This window comes from Vulpes vulpes, chromosome 3 (genome assembly GCF_048418805.1).
Source record: "Vulpes vulpes isolate BD-2025 chromosome 3, VulVul3, whole genome shotgun sequence".
In the NCBI taxonomy this organism is placed as follows: Eukaryota; Metazoa; Chordata; class Mammalia; order Carnivora; family Canidae; genus Vulpes; species Vulpes vulpes.
The window spans coordinates 99,503,177-99,516,603 of record NC_132782.1 but is presented as its reverse complement, the minus strand read 5'-3'; the positions used below and the strand labels follow the sequence as shown (position 1 = coordinate 99,516,603).

The window sequence follows — 13,427 nt, the reverse complement described above, 5'->3', positions numbered from 1 at the left end:
CAAATGTTTAAGAATGCAGTCATTAGTCTAGATAGGTAAGCAATCCCTTCATAGTTAACATCATAATATTCCACATACCCTAAAGTCCAGAATCCAACTCCTTATATAAGTTCATGTAATTAAAAGTCAACTTGAACTTTATGAATCCCTTGTGTTGGTGTTCCACCTTTGACGGTGTATTATTTTGGTGAGCAAATGCAGGAGTACTGTGCATTTTATTGATGGAGATGTTTCAATCTCATATTTGGAGATTTAATTATTATGTATGAACCAACAAAACTAAGAAGAGGAAAAGTAATTAGCCTGATGTTGAACTTCATGGTTAATTGGGTTTTTGTCTTCACTATATGTATATGTAAATACATATGTATGTGTATGTGTATAGTTGTATATATATACATTATATATGTATATGTAAATGTATATGTATGTGTATGTGTATAGTTGTATATATATACATTATATATGTATATGTAAATATATGTATGTGTATGTGTATAGTTGTATATATATACATGTATGTATATATGTGTGTTGTGTATATATATTCCTCACATAACCTTATCTTTCCTTAGGTTCTTTTGCTTAAATTACTAATATTAATACTAGCATTCCTGATTAGTACTAGGTATTAACTGTCCTATTCCACACTGCAGTGTAGGACAAATGGAAAATATTAATTTCCCTTTCAGGGTGCCTCCTTCTGGCCAAATATGGAAGTGATTTCATAAGAAATGGAATCCTTGAGGAAGTATTTTCCACTATGTCTTTATTTACTACTATTATTCTAGGGGATGGAGGCAGAGAAATAATGAGATTCTATCACCAAGAGGGGAAGACTGGGGTAGAACATATACAATGACTACCTATGATTACTTCCTCTTTAGTTTTTGTCTACGTATGGTTGACACTTATGGTTTTTGTTTGCTCAATAAGTGAACCCCCTTCCTTGGGGAGGAGGTGGAATCCATCATTGGATGAGTCTGAGTGGAAGCAGGTCCCACCTTGCATTGTGGAAGCTTGAAATGTCAGGTATCCCTTCTTCCCACCCTATAATGTGAGCACATCACCTCAACTTCATCAACTGGATGCTTCTGTCTGGGACTGATAATTGGAAGCAAATGTGTAAAAGGGCAGTGCCTATTTAGAATTCATCCCACCAATGCAGTGGCATCGCAAATCCAGTATCAGCGGCATTGCAGCCACTCCAGAAGTGGTGGCAGTGCCAGACTTTCCAGAACATTGGTCTAGTTCCAGCCTCCTAGCTCCCCTAGCCATCCTTGGCACCTGTTCCTTTGGCCTTCCCTATAATCCTGTCAGCTTCCCAAAGCCTTCTATTAAGTACTTTTTGAGCCTAAGTTTGCCAGAATATGCTTCGATATTCTTAAAACCAAGAATGTTGGCTTCCGTATTTCACACTGCTTTCTCTGAGGTCTTTTTATCTGTAAATCCAGCGACTTCAGCAACTGCTCCGCATACTCACCCCCAACTACTCCTCAGGCACAGAGTTGCTGCCAGATTTGAGTTTGTACAAATCATAAAAGAGGTAATCTGATACTGCACAAGGGGCACTGAAATAATAGTCAGTAATCCTTGTTCTAATCCCGGATCTACCACTATTTCCAAAAATTTTGTCGTCATCTTATTTCTTGCTTCCACCTATATAATTAGCACAGCCTTTACTTTTCAGAATCAAGATTGAATAGCATAGATTTCTGGAGGTCCTCAGTTGGTTATGAAGAACAGTTTTATTATGCTGTGTCTAGAGACACAGAGCTGAATGAAACTCATTTTTATTTTTCTTTTCATCTTCAGCGCCTAGCATAGCTCCTTAGAACATAGTAGATACTAAAAAAAATGCTACTGAATATTTGAACTCAACCCCAAAAAATGTTCAATAAAGGAAAAAAGTTAAGACTTGTGCTATTAAGAAGGAAAGTATACTAAATCCAGATCCCATTAAGCCTCACCAGAGGAGCTAGAAAAGAACCCAGGAATTAAGAGAGATCTCCCTGGCAATGCTGGAAACACATTTGTGTAAAGTTTCTATTCATGTGAACTTTCACCTCTTTAGGTTACCAGTCATGGTCAGTAGTCTGGTGTCTATCATTGGGCGCCAAAGGTTCTATGATGTGGCTTATAAAACTCCCTTCTGGCTCCTATATACCAAATGTTGTTGGTTGTTTTAAGAAAAGGAATTTTGGCATTAGAGAAAGATCCCTTGACACCCTGTGCAGTAGATGATGTGGATGTGGAATACTCTGGGGAATTAACCTATCTGCTCCACATTTTCATGTGGTCTTCAGCCCAGCAAGGTAGGAATGGTGTAAGACATTTTTTTAAAAAGATTTTATTTATTTGACAGAGAGAGAGAGCACAAGCAGGGGGAGCAGAAGAAGGAGAGGGAGAAGCAGGCTCTCTGCTGAGCAGGGAGCCCAATGCGGGGCTCCATCCCAGGACATTGGGATCTGAAGGCAGATGCTTAACCGACAGCCACCCAGGCACCCAAAGACATTCTAAATTCTCTTTCCCTTTCTCTTTCTAAACTTCAAAGTTACTGCCATATAGCTTCTACTTGTTTGTTGAGGACAGAATCCATCCTGGACCCAAACACAGAAAGCACTAATAGATTTTGCTCCTGTTCTGACTACACTATCCATCCAGCATATCCTGCTTTATTCTTTTGATAACCCGCATTTTCAGGAGATAGATGTCTTGACACTGAACCCCGGTCACCTGCTGACATGATTTCTCTACACCTCCCACCTTCAGAGTTGGTACATGTGTATGATGAAGAGCTCAAATTCTAAAGCCAAACCAGGTTCAAAGCCCAGTTCTGCCACGTTCTGGCTGTGGGACTTCAAGCAAGTTATAAGCCAAATTTCCTCATTAGTTAAAAATTTAAAAACATTTTTAATAAAATTGTTTTAATTTTTAATTATTAAAAATAATTTATTTTTTATGTGTTTATTCCAAAGAGAGGGAGAGAGAGAGAGAGAGGAGGGGTAGAGGGAGAGAATCTCCATCAGACCAACTCCATGCTGACTGTGGAGTCTGACATGGGGCTCCATCTCATGAGCCTGAGATCATGACCTGAGCCAAAACCAAGAATCAGATGCTAAACCAACAGAGCCACCCAGATACCCACCCCCCCAAAAAACCCTTTTTAAATGGAGGTAAATAATAAAATAGCCATTTTCTGGGTTACTGGGAAAACTCATTAAGATCATGCATGACAGTTTCAGTCAATATGGACTTAAAAACAGCTGGTTTAGGGCTCAGTTGTGACTCATTGAAGTCTAGTATTTTTGGTATCCATTCTCCCACTCAATCCCCTGATTTGTCCCCTTACATCAATGTGTCACTTATGGAAAGCTAAATTTAATCATTTTAGGAAGGAGGCCAGAAGAGAAATAAATTTTTAAAATAATATAATTTGAAGTCAAACAGGATAAAATACATAACACCTGCCTGCCCTTACCTCTGCCAACTGGTTCCTCCCTCCCACTTAATGGGATGACATTCCACACCTTTCCCTGGCTCTGTGCACACAGACCTTGAGTCACACATGTGCTTTCATCACATCCACAAGTTGCACAGGAAATATGCCCAATAGCCTGAGCCCCAGTTTGGAGCCTGCCTTTGAAGCCACGTGAACTTGGGTCTATCCCTGGGGAAGCCACATTTGATCTGGCTCTTTGTTCCTACCTGCATCTTTGCTTAGCCCTGCTCAGCATCCTAAACTCCTGATCCCAGCCTCCCTCAATGTGCTTCATCCCACCACTGCTGGAGTCTAATTTTCACAGCTTCTCTAAGGACAACTCAGCATTTTATGGACATATGTTCTTGAGGGCAAAAGTGAATAAATCTCTTTCCCTCCAATCTGTTTCTCTAAATTTATACTCAACACATACATGAGTCTTCCTCCTTAAAACTTTTCCTGAGGTTTCATGGGAACCTCCTTCCTACTTCTCTGAGATTTGGTTAAATAGTCTATGCTTAAATTTAATTGTTTTACTATTTAGTTCTACTTTGACCACTTCTAGATCCTCCTCCTGCTCCTCTTACTTTTACTTTAGTCAGTGCTCCTAAGGATGAATCCCTAATGGTGGAATCTCAGACTGTTCAATAAGTTAAAAATACATCCATTTGAAATTGAAATCATCTATGAACTGCATACTCCACCATGACATAACAAATAGCACGGGATAAACTACTAATGAAGAAGTATAAATTTCAGAGTAGGTACAGTACATGTTTAAGAGTCCAGGATGAGGGATCCCTGGGTGGCGCAGCGGTTTGGCGCCTGCCTTTGGCCCAGGGTGTGGTCCTGGAGACCCGGGATCGAATCCCACGTCTGGCTCCCGGTGCATGGAGCCTGCTTCTCCCTCTGCCAGTGTCTCTGCCTCTCTCTCTCTCTCTCTCTCTGTGACTATCATACATAAAAAAAAAAAAAAAAAAAGAGTCCAGGATGACGGAGGTTTAAGGGATCTTTCAACACAGATGAGGCCTAAATAAGAATCTACATGAGTAGTCAGGTTGAATAATTTATATTTAAATTAAAAGTTGGAGAGAAGTCAATGAGAATACAGCATTCAATGTACAGATGAACAGAGAAACAAATTGATTAAGAACATACATTGAGGGACCCTGGGTGGCTCAGTGATTGAGCATCTGCCTTCCACTCAGGAAGGATCCCTGGGATCCTGGGATTGAGTGCCACATCAGGGTCCCTGCAGGGAGTCTGCTTCTCCCTCTGCCTGTGTCTCTGCCTCTTTCTGTGTGTCTTTCATGAATAAATGAATAAAATCCTTAAAACACAAAAAAGAACATACATCAAGAGTCAGACAATCTTGTTTTTTTTGTTTTTTGTTTTTTTGTTTTTTTTTTTGTTTTGTTTTTGAGAGAGAGAGAGACAAAGAGAGGATGAGTAGGGGAAAGGGGAAGAGGGAGAAGCAGACACCTTAGATCCTGGACCCTGAGATCATGACTTGAGCTAAAGACAGACATTTAAACCAACTGAGCCACGCAGGTGCCCCAAGAGTCAGTCTCGTGTTTAAATACTGTATTTAAATACTACCACTTCCCTAGCTCTATGACCTTGGGCAAATTAACTGCTCTAACCTCATGTTCCTCATCTGTAAAATGGGAATAGCTATAATATATGCCTTATAGGTCACTGTGAGTATTGAACAAGATAATTCGTACTAATTACACATAGAAATATTAAAAAAATGTTAGCTACTACTGTTTCTGCTGTTTTGCTGTGGCTATTGCTAGTTGGAAGGTTTGGTGAGGTTAATTTATAATCAAATAAGAGTTGAGGTGAAGGGGATCCCTGGGTGGCTCAGCGGTTTGGTGTCTGCCTTCGGCCCAGGGCATGATCCTGGAGTCCCGGGATCGAGTCCCACATCGGGCTCCCTGCATGGAGCTTCTCCCTCTGCTTCTCCCTCTGCCTGTGTCTCTGCCTCTCTCTCTCTGTGTGTCTCTCATGAATGGATAAATAAAATCTTTAAAAAAAAAAAAAAAAGAGTTGAGGTGAAGATCCAGGCTTTTAGTGTTGACCAGTTGGCTTTGATGTGTTTCTAACCACTCCTTACTGATTTCTGCTACCCAAAAGAAGCCTCATTTTATCTAAATGTGTTATTTTGGAAAGATCTACAAGATACACGAGAAAATGAAAAAGAAAGTGAGGTATGTGTACTATAAGCTGATTCATGTTTTAAAAGGGAATATATATGTGCATATATATATATATACACACACGTGAGTATAAACACATAACATATACACTAACATATATATGTTTTAATCTTACATGTATATAAAAATGATGCTTAGTAAGACTTCAGACATTTCTTCACATTTCTCAACTAAAGCCCAAAGCTAAGGATTAAGAGGTGTTAAGTCACTGCCCTTTCCATTCTAAAGAGAACTGTCAAAAAAGACTAAGGTAACTCTCTCTGGTTTGTGAAAAAGTGAGTCAGCTGGTCCTGCTACCCTGACACCACTCTGCTTTGGGGGCTACATCAGAAGCCTGGGGACAAGGGAGAAGAGATTACTTTTACACTCTTTGCTGAGGGGGACACTAAGGGAATCCCTCATAAAGGTTAGAAGTGCCTAGAAGAAGAGACTTGGCATCACATTCCTGGGATGATGCCCCCTTCTGCCTGGCCAAGTGTGGAAGTGAGCCAGGGAGAGAAGAAAGAGACATAGAAGAGGACACAGAAAGTGAGACGGGTAGAGAGACAACAGAGGAGAGGCCTGCAGCCTGAGACGGAGTGTTCTAAAGATATGTATCTTGTGTGTCAAGTAGATTCCCAGAAGGTACCTGGGCTTGAACAGGCAGACCCAACAGACAGAGGATTAAAGTCATAACATGATAAACCCTCTTGCCCCAATTTTTTTTCCTTGCCCCAACAACAGAGTATCTAGAGCTTAGAAATGGGAGAGGGAAAGGTGTCTGGGAGACAGACAAGCCCCTGTCTCTAATCTAGGTGACAGAATGGAAGGAGTGCAAAAGAGTAGCCAGTCTTCTTGTCCACTGCTGGTCTCCAGGAGCACAGAGCAAATCTATGCTGGGGAGAGAGGAACAGATGCAATGTACATTGAGTTTGTGATTAGCATTTTTAAGTGGACAAACTTTTATAACTTAAAGTAATTGTGAGTTGTGCCAAAGAAGTCACTAAGGGATATTGTATATAGAAGGGGGAAAGCAGAAATTGGGAGAAAAAATAAAGTTTTGATTTAAGACTTGTTTGAAAAACTAGTTGTAGTATATTCCACCCACTTCCCTACACACACACACACACCCTTGTTTTGTAATACATTTGGTAACTACTATTATATCATTCTGTGTCTTTTATTTTTATACACATGTGTGTATTATTTTTATATTAAAATAAACTGTTGCTTTCTTCATGTAGATGCTCCCAAAGTATTTCTCTTCCTGCTAGGTCCAGGGTTAGGCTAATTTCTCAGCTCCCTAGAAGGGAAGGTGGAGCTACTAAAATGTGGGCAGAAGTGATACATACTTCTAAGCCTAAAATCATATGAGATCCTCCACAACTGTCTCTCTCAGCTCTTTGCTCTGGCTCTTGCTCTCCTGTTTGTCGACTGGCTGATTTCAGAGGATACAGCACAGGGATCTTAGGAGGCCTGAGAGAGAGTGGAGTCTATGAACATAAGGGTCCTGAGTCACTTTGTGGAGGAGAGCTAGCCAGGAAAACCCATCAACACAGAACTTTTGCATTAGGCTTCAGCCTCTGAGCTTTGGGTTAGTTTGTTTCTACAGCATAACCTAGCACCCATGTTGGGTTTTTTTTTTGACAATTTTTTAAAATTTCATTTATTTATTCATGAGAGATAGAAAGAGAGAGAGAGAAGTAGAGACACAGGCAGAGGGAGAAGCGGGCTCCATGCAGGGAGCCCGACGTGGGCCTTGATCCTGGGTCTCCAGGACCACGACTTGGGACGAAGCCAGCGCTAAACCACTGAGCCATCCACGCTGCCCCCAGCACCCATTAGAACAATACATTGGGAATCCAGAGTTTGTTCAGAATGTCTTTATTCTTCTTGTTAAAGTCTTATTGTCCATAGAAATTATGAACACTGTCCTTCAGATAAATTAATAAAACAGCTCACAACAAAGTAAAGAGAATATGGGTTTTGTTGTTGTTGTTGTTGTTTGAGAATATGAGTTTTGAGGTAAGAGCCGATTAGAAAGCCCAGTTCTGTTATTTTCTTTTAGACTCAGAGGGAAATCCTGGACCAGTGGTCAGGTTTCTGTCTTCTTGCCAGGACACCATGAAATGCCTCTTATTCCCCTCCTTACAAAATATATATGAAACAGAATTAAAATTCTTCTGGGATGCCTGAGTTGCTCACTGGTTGAGTGTCTGCCTTCAGCTCAGAGACCCAAGATTGAATCCCACATCGGGCTCTCCTTGAGGAGTCTGCGTCTTCCTCTATGTCTCTGCCTCTCTTTCTATGTCTCTCATGAATAAATAAATAAAACCTCTAAAAAGAGAGAGAAAAAGAATTAAAATTCTTCTGTCTGTAAATAGTTGACAAAATAGTTGAAACAGTTCTATAAAACTCTGCCCTTTTTTTGTAGGAGTTTTTGAAAATGTTTTATTTTTGAAGGGGATTACATTTCAGTTGAGTACTAGAAAAGAAAACCTGATTCCTTCCAGAGAAAATAGGAATCTTCATGAAATAATGGATATAGAAAATGATTGTCCAAAGCTGCATCAGGTGAAAACTGATGGAACCTTATAATGGATGGATCAGGCTGATACCTAAAAATCACAAAAGATACTCCAATTTGACATTTTTTTCCCCAGATGTCTTGCAATAGTAATTACACAATACTATTTATGCAATCATTTTGCTAAATATTGATATGGCTGCTAGATATATCAGTTTACAGAAAGTACAGAGACAGAAAAATAGGTTAAATTCAGCTACAGGGTCAAATTAGCTAAATTAATGAAATGATACGATTTTTAGATTTGTTTCCAAGTAATGCAAGGAGGGGGTGGGTGGGTGGGTGGGGGTATAAATGAAACAAAATTGGCCATGTGTTGACAATTGTTGGAGCAGAGTGATGGATACATATGGATTCTTATACTATTCTAGCTTTTAGTATATATGGTTGAAATGTTTCCACAAGGAGGGAGAGAGAGAATAAAGAAGGAAAGACTACAAGTTGGATCACTATTTTGAGAATTTTGCTATAAAAGGAGAAGAGGAATAAAGAATTGGAAGAGGACAAACAGCTCAAGATATTTTAATAAAGGAGATATTACCATGTGCTTGTGGCTGACTATCTCTTTACTACAACTCCTAGTCCAAACAAAAGGAAGAAATGGATGGTATGGAAGAGAGGTTACTGAAGGAGTAATGTTCTTGAGTAGAAGAGAGTAGATGATGTCAAGGATGCAGTGGAGAGAGTGGCCCAAGCTAGGAACTTGATGATATTCATTGTCACTGAAAGGAATGCAGAGGGTATGGGCAGAGTTTTAGGAGTATGGGTTGAGTAGGCGCTGGTGGGGGAACACAGGACTAGCTGAGGGAAAGGCACAAGCCCAGGGCAGCACATTGACAAGTCCTCAAAACAGGCAAAGGGATATTCCTCTATGGACTCAACTGCCTCCATGTTCATATTTGCTAAGGGCAAAAGGCAATCTTAGCCCAACCCCCAGGAGCCTATAAGTCTACTTTAACATATAAAAACTCCTTTAGAAATTTCCCTTTATCTCTAAACCCCCAAGATACATGTTGGCAATCATCCTCCAAGCACATGGCCCACTGATATACATCTAAAGGGTCTCATCTTTGGTCAAAGGTGGATTTATTAAAGCACGGGGACAGAACAGGTGGGCACAAAGAGCTGCACTGGGGTTGTGAGGAGCAATTGATTATATATTTTGGGGTTAAGGGAAATAAAGATAGGGGAAGTTTGAAAAGGATTTTCTTATGCTAAAGAAGACTCACAGAAAATCCAAAACCTTGCTATTGTCAATGTGAGGTTGTTTTTCCCTCTAGCAAGGCATTAACATTAAGACAGTTGGGACTTTCCTGGAGGAACATTATACTCTACCTGCCTCAAGTATTTTGTCATGGGCTGCAGGTTATAAGGACATTTAATTTTATCTATATTTCCTTCTAGAAGTTAGGTTATTGATAAGAGTGCTCTTTTCTTGTAAATTAGTAAGACATTTGTAAACTGAGGGGGACTCAATGTTTTGCAGGGACTATAATCTATAAATAAACCACTTGTTTGTCCTTCCCCTCAGCTTTTAGGGCAGCCAGAAGTGCCTAAGGAATGTCACACATATCCCACCTGGGAATGGGGGAAAGAGGGGTGTGGGGTGTTAGCTTGCCTTCTGCTCCCTCATCACTTAGATGTCACTCCTTTCCCCTCATTAGTTCTTTAAAAACTTTCCCAGTAGGGACGCCTGGGTGGCTCAGTGATTGAGCATCTGCCTTTGGCTCAGGGCTTAATCCTGGGATCAAGTCCTGCATCGGGATCAAGTCCTGCATCAGGCTTCCGTTAGGGAGCCTGCTTCTCCCTCTGTGTCTTTGCCGCTCTCTCTCTTTCTCTCTCTCTCTCTGTCTCTCATGAATAAATAAATAAAATAAAAATCTTTAAAAACAAAAACTAAAAACTTTCTCGGTCTTTGTTCTCAGACCCAGCATGAAAGACCTTCTCTTTTGTAGTGTCTCCCTTGTGCTAGAGCATAAGCCCCCAAAAGAGCCTTTCCTGGAAATTCCCATTTGGCCCCAATTGATTTCTATTGCTTGGAGAGCCCAAGGACCCAACTCAGTAACTTTACCAACAAGAATGATGGAGAAATTATAATAGCATAGCATAACAAAACTAGCATAGCAGAGAAAGAATCTGCAGAATAATAGAACACATTTTGTTCCAGGTAAGACCTGATATAGGACTAAGCCAGAACATCTCTGGCTGAAGTTAATTATTTATGATTAAGGAAAAAAATTACATAAGCACCCAGGCAGAGTAAGTGAGGCTCTACAATACTATTCTTGAATTCAGTTCTGACACTAACTGGGATTAGCATCAGACCCCACAGCTTTAAAGGTACAATCCCCTCAAGACTTTCCTCACTTTATATATTAACTGCAAGTTCTGGGGTCCCCCAGGCCACCCAAACCTCTGACCAACTGGCTATAAAATCAGGGGGTCCCACAACTCCCGTATGTTCCTTAAGCCACTAGAACACAGAACTCAAGTGCTATACTTAGTTTTATTACAAATGACATAGATCAGAACCAGCCACATAAAGAGAAACATAAAGCAAAGTCTGGGAGGGTCTTCCACGCTCCCTCCCTGTGGAATCAGGGAATGTCACCCTCCCAGCACATCCAATGTATTCACTAACCAGGAAGCTTCACCAAGTTTTTATCAGGGAATCATTAGCCAAGTGACTGCAGTCAATCTCCAGCTCTCCTTCTCTTCCAGAGGTTGGGATAGCTTTGAAGTTCCAACCATGTAATCACATAATTGACCCTTCAGGTGACCAGACCTTTCCTCCTGAGTCACTTTGCTAGCATAAACTCAGGTGTAATTTAAGGGGTTCATGAATAACAAAGATACTCCTACTACTCAGGAATTCTAAGGGTTTAGAGTCTCCAAGGGCTTAAGAACCAAGGACAAAGGCCACTTAAATTTTTTATTATGCAACAGACACATAGCAAGAGAAAAGAACTTGGTTGACATTGGGTTTCTTCAAAGTAATATTTAATGCCAAATAACAGTGGAACAAAGTCCACAATTTTCTGAGGGAAAGAAAATTTAACTCAAGAAACTCATACTCAGCCAAGTTATTCTCCATATAAAGTCAGTAGACAGACATTATCAACTAAGCAAGGGAATATAGTCATTATAAGCCCTTCTGAAGAAAAAAAAAACTACTAGATGTTAAAATCAGCTAACAACAACAACAACATTAAAGAATACAAGGAAAGAAGCTATGTGAAAAGGACTATTGGTGAGTTTTGAATCCCACTTAGACATTAAATCAGGGTTTCTTAGCCATAGCACTTAGGTTTGGGGCTGGATAATTAATTCTTTGTTGTAGAGGCTGTGCATTGTGAGATATTTAGCAGCATTCCTGGTCTCCACCCACTAGATGCCAATAGCACTCCCCACAGGTTTGACAACCCAAAATGTTTCCAGACATTGCCCTATATCCCCCTAGGGCATAACCGCCCCCAGTTGGGAATCGGTGACATAAACTAATGCTTCATAATTGAGGAAGTTATGGTTACAGAAGAGAATGTACAGGTCTCAAAACCTGACAATAATATAACAAAAACCAAGTCAAGGCACTAGGTGAAGGGAGATAAAAGAAAGAGAATGTATCAATTGATTAATTTCTTAAAGTAGATATTGATTGATAAGCTTAAATAGTAAAAGGTAGTTTAAAAAATTACTCCAATCACTTTAGGTTTTCCTTAACTTTGGTGGGATCTTTTAGGAACTAATGACATGTCTAGTTAAGAAACACCTACCTGGGGGGTGTCTGGGTGGCTCAGTCAGTTCAGCATCTGACTCTTGATCTCAGCAGCTCAGGTCTCAATCTCAAGGTTGTGAGTTCAAGCCCCACATTGGGCTCCACACTGGGCATGCAGCCTACTTAAAAACAAAACAAAACGAAAGAAAGAAATACCTACCTGGTATTTGACTATTTTTCAGTTTCACTTCAATTGTTTTTCTGTGGATTAAAGTTCAGTATCATTTTACTTAAAATATTATGCATACCCTAGATCCATTTTTTATCAGTTCATCTACCTACTTCCATCTGTAAATATGCCTAGAGTAATATGTAAAATGATGTGTGCTCAGAACTGTTAACAGTTGCTTCTTTGTGGTGAAATTTGAAATGGTCTTTTACTATATTCTTTGTATTTTTCTATGTTGCTAGAATTTTAAAATGAATGTTAATTGCTTACATATGAAAACATTTATTCTCCATTGCTTTCCTGTTTTTTTTTTTAAGTAAATCATTTTTGTAGATATGGCTTCTTTACTCAAATATTTGCTGAATGCCTGTTGTGTGTTGGGCTCTGTTCCACCTTTCTGGAATTCAATGATGAGCAAAATAGTTAAAGTACCTGCATTCTTGTTGGCCTGGAATGGGCTGACAAGAACCTTTGGTATAATATTAATATTAATCAGGCATGGTAACTACAGCCTTATTCCTGATTGAATGGAATGCCTCTAACATTTCATCATGAAGTGTTTCTAACATTTCAATATAAAATTAAGTTGTTGATGTCCATTATTTATCATATTACAGAAATTCCCTTCTATTTGTATTTACTTTTGGGGACAATGAAGGTTGTCATGAATGAATGCTAAAATTTGTCAATGACCTTTACTGTATACATTGAAATGCTCATATTGTTTTTTTTTTCTCCTTTTACCTTTTCTTAGGATAAATTAAGTCAGAGTTTGACATACAATCAGTCAAATTGGTCATAATGGATGTTTGATTTTTGTACATTGCTGAGTTTAGTTTGTTAATGATGTATTTTTTACTTTTTATTTGTGTTCGTAGTTTTTCAGTTTGCCTGTGATTTTCTCTTTAGCAGTGTTTTTATCTAAAAATGCTACCAATGCTATTCTAATCTCAAAAAATGAGATGGGGGTGCCTGGGTAGCTCAGTTAGTTAAGTGTCTGCCTTCAGCTCAGGTCATGATCTCAGGGTCCTGGGATTGATCCCCATATTGGGCTCCCTGTTCAGAGGGGTGTCTGCTCAAGTCTCTCTCTCCTTCTTCTTCCTTAAAAGAAGACAGACAAAGACAGATATACACACACAGAAAGGTATGTGATCAGACAGGCAGAGATTATAACAATATATCTAAAAAGCCAACTCCAGTGATTACTGAAAACA

General features: G+C 39.6%; 2 protein-coding genes across 4 annotated transcripts in view; one reads left to right on the top strand and one right to left on the bottom strand.

The window, feature by feature from the left end:
• Window positions 1-7,550: 7,550 nt before the first annotated feature.
• Window positions 7,551-13,427, bottom strand: part of ERI2 (ERI1 exoribonuclease family member 2) — a 49,593-nt gene continuing 43,716 nt past the window's right edge. Inside the window, exons 12-13 of one of the 3 annotated variants that reach the window (XR_012000610.1) lie at window positions 12,043-13,314; window positions 7,551-8,019 (exon numbers count right to left, since the gene is read on the bottom strand). The gene's annotated coding sequence lies outside the window, so the exon portion shown is untranslated. Of the gene's footprint in view, window positions 8,020-12,042; window positions 13,315-13,427 lie in introns of those variants that run through there. The other 2 variants (XR_012000611.1, XR_012000612.1) reach the window with 2 other exon arrangements.
• Window positions 11,319-13,427, top strand: part of ACSM3 (acyl-CoA synthetase medium chain family member 3) — a 38,118-nt gene continuing 36,009 nt past the window's right edge. Inside the window, exon 1 of the mRNA XM_072753704.1 lies at window positions 11,319-11,519. The gene's annotated coding sequence lies outside the window, so the exon portion shown is untranslated. The remainder of the gene's footprint in view (window positions 11,520-13,427) is intronic.